The sequence below is a fragment of the Pristiophorus japonicus genome, chromosome 11, assembly GCF_044704955.1.
Source record: "Pristiophorus japonicus isolate sPriJap1 chromosome 11, sPriJap1.hap1, whole genome shotgun sequence".
In the NCBI taxonomy this organism is placed as follows: domain Eukaryota; kingdom Metazoa; phylum Chordata; class Chondrichthyes; family Pristiophoridae; genus Pristiophorus; species Pristiophorus japonicus.
The window spans coordinates 203,771,852-203,775,072 of record NC_091987.1 but is presented as its reverse complement, the minus strand read 5'-3'; the positions used below and the strand labels follow the sequence as shown (position 1 = coordinate 203,775,072).

At 52.4% G+C, this 3,221-nt stretch overlaps 1 pseudogene; it reads left to right on the top strand.

Moving 5' to 3' along the window:
* The first annotated feature begins 2,709 nt into the window (after nt 1-2,709).
* LOC139276655 (U2 spliceosomal RNA) lies at nt 2,710-2,945 on the top strand (annotated as a pseudogene).
* The last annotated feature ends 276 nt before the right edge of the window (nt 2,946-3,221 follow it).

The following is a 3,221-nucleotide window of genomic DNA, read 5'->3' as shown; positions in this document are numbered from 1 at the left end:
CACATTGCTGGAGCCGTTACACATGCTCCTCCGTAAAGGTTGTGAATGGTTTTGGGGGGATTGTCAAAACGGGCTTTCAATAAGGCGAGGAACCTGCTGTGTTCCAACAAACTGTTGACCTTGTATGATCCCTGTAAAAAACTGGTTTTAACATGTGATGCGTCATCCTATGGGGTTGGTTGTGTGTTGCAGCAGGGTAACGATGTCGGCCGACTCCAATCGGTGGCTTACGCCTCCAGGTCGCTCTCCCAGGCAGAGCATGGATACGGCATGGTCGAGAAGGAGGAACCCACGTGTGTGTACGGTGTGAAAAAGATGCACCAGTACCTTTTTGGTAGACAGTTCGAGCTAGAGACGGACCACAAGCTGTTAACATCCCTGTTGTCCAACAGCAAGGCTGTCAACGCTAACGCGTCAGCTCGCATACAGCGATGATCCCTTATGCTGGCTGCGTATGACTACACCATACGGCACCGGCCAGGCACTGAAAATTGGGTTGACATACTCAGTAGGCTCCCATTGGCCATCAGCGAGGGGGCGTCGGAGCAGAGCGCCGAAATGGTTATGGCCATTGAGGCTTTTGACACTGCTCCCCCATCACAGCCCGACAGATCAAACTCTGGACCAACAGTGACCCCCTCCTATCCATGATAAAGAAATGTGTCCTGACTTGGAATTGGACGCCCGCACACAGCCCGCGCACGAGGAAGTCAGGCCGTTTCAGAGACGGATGGATGAACTCTCCATCCAAGCCAACTGCCTGTTATAGGGCAGCCGGGTAGTCATGCCCCAGAAAGGAAGGGAAGCGTTCATCAGGGAACTCCACAGCGAGCACCCTGGCATCGTGTTAATGAAGGCCATTGCCCGGTCACATGTATGGTGGCCGGGAATTGACTCAGACCTGGAACACTGGATTCGCAGGTGCACGACGTGTGCCCCCAGGGAGTCTCCACTCAGCCCGTGGCTCTGGCCCACCAGGCCATGGTCACGTATTCACGTAGACTATGCGGGCCCGTTCATGGGGAAAATGTTCCTGATCATAGTCGATGCATCCTCGAAATGGATCGAGTGCATCATATTGAACTTGTGCATGACATCCATCACAGTAGAGAGTCTGCGTACGGTTTTCGCGACCCACAGCTTGCCGGACATCCTGGTCAGCGACAATGGCCCGTGTTTTACCAGCCATGAATTCCAGGAGGTTATGTCGGGCAATGGGATCAAACACGTCCCGACAGCGCCGTTCAAGCCGGCTTCCAATGGCCAGGCAGAACGGGCGGTCCAAGTCAGAAAGTAGGGCATGCTACGCATCCAAGGACCCTCCCTTCAGTACCGCCTATCGTGCCTCCTGCTGGCCTACAGGTCCCGGCCGCACTCTCTCACGGGAGTCCCGCCAGCGGAACTCCTCATGAAACGCACGCTCAAGACGCGGCTGTCCCTCATTCACCCAGACCTGGCAGACATTGTTGAGGGCAAGCGCCAGTCCCAAACCGAGCTCCATGATCGAGGCTCAAGGGGGAGGTGTATAGAAATAGATGACCTGGTATCTGTTCTCAACCATGCTTTGGGACCCAAATGGCTTGAGGGTACCGTAATTGGCAAAGAAGGAAACAGGGTCATGGTGGTCAGACTAAACAATGGGCAGATGTGCCGCAAACACTTGAACCAAGTAAAGACAAGGTTCAGCATAGACACGGAGGAACCGGAAGAAGAGCATGATGAGATAGCACCCACACCACTGCCAGCGTACGAGCAACAAAGACAGCCCTCAGCATGCACAGTCCCTGCGGCCAGCCTGGACAGGCCGGAATCACCTCAAGTGACAGAGACGCGTGCTGAGGCTCAGCCACCAGAGCCACAACTGCGGCGCTCCACGAGAGAGCGCCGACCACCCGACAGACTTAATCTCTGAAACTAAAAGACTCGAGGGGGGAGGTGATGTCTTGTATTTCACCATCTTGCAATGACAATAGTTATGTAACTGTAACTCATGCACACTGTATCTGTACCCTTGAAATGCACACCCTGACCACAGGGGGTGAGCTAGCGGGGGACACTCCTCACTTGGGTTTCCAGGTATAAAAGGTGAGGTCCCTCCCAGGGTCAGCACTCCTTGGTCCTAGGAATAAAGTGAAGGTCACAGAGTGACCGTGTCTGATATATACATGCCTCGTGTGAGTTTGTAACAAGGTGCAGAGACACTACAGTATGGAGAGAAAGCAGGAAAGGGGTACTGAGGGAATGATCAGCCATGATCTTATTGAATGGTGGTGCAGGCTCGAAAGGCCGAATAGCCTACTCCTGCACCTATTATCTATGTTTCTATGTTTGATTGGAACCCCATCCACCACCTTTAAACATTCACTCCCTCCACCACCGGCGCACCGTGACTGCAGTGTGTACTATCTACAAGATGCACTGCAGCAATTCATCAAGGCTTCTTCGGCAGCACCTTCCAAACCTGCGACCTCTACCACCTAGAGAACAAGGGCAGCAGGCGCATGTGAGCACCATCACCTACAAGTGCCCTTGCAATTTACTCCCCATCCTGACTTGGAAGTATATCGCCGTTCCTTCATCGTCGCTGCGTAAAAATCCTGGAACTCCCTCCCTAACAGCACTGTGGGAGTACCTTCACCACACGGACTGCAGCGGTTCAAGAAGACGGCTCACCACCACCTTCTCAAGGGCAATTAGGGATGGGCAATAATTGCTTCTCGGCCTTTTGGCTAAGATCAAGTGTAGTACCGTTTCTGACCAGCCACCATGACCTCCGGGTGGTTTCTCCCTGGATCAGGAAGGTATATGCTTGCATTTTTGGAAACAGGAGGTGGGTGGGGAGGGTTGACCCATCCACCTCCACGGAGGTGTGTGGGGGACCTGACCCATCCACCTCCATGGCACGAACCTGGTATTGCAGTACTTCCAGGAACGGTGCAGTGGCTCTAGGCCTTTTGGCTAAGAGCATTGGCGCAGAGTGATCCTTGGCATGTGCAAGGTGACCTCTGGCGTTTGTGATTTGACAAAGAATTGGAACGATTGGCTACGAATTAAAAAAAAAAAAAAATAAATAATTGCTGGCCTTGCCCGGAACAAATAAAAAAATGCTGGAATTTGTGAAAAAGTGAAACTAAAGGTAAAGTCAATGAGGCTTTTGAAAATGGGAAGAAGTAACAAGTCAAAAGGGTTTGGGGGAGAGAATTCCAGAGAACAAAAATGCG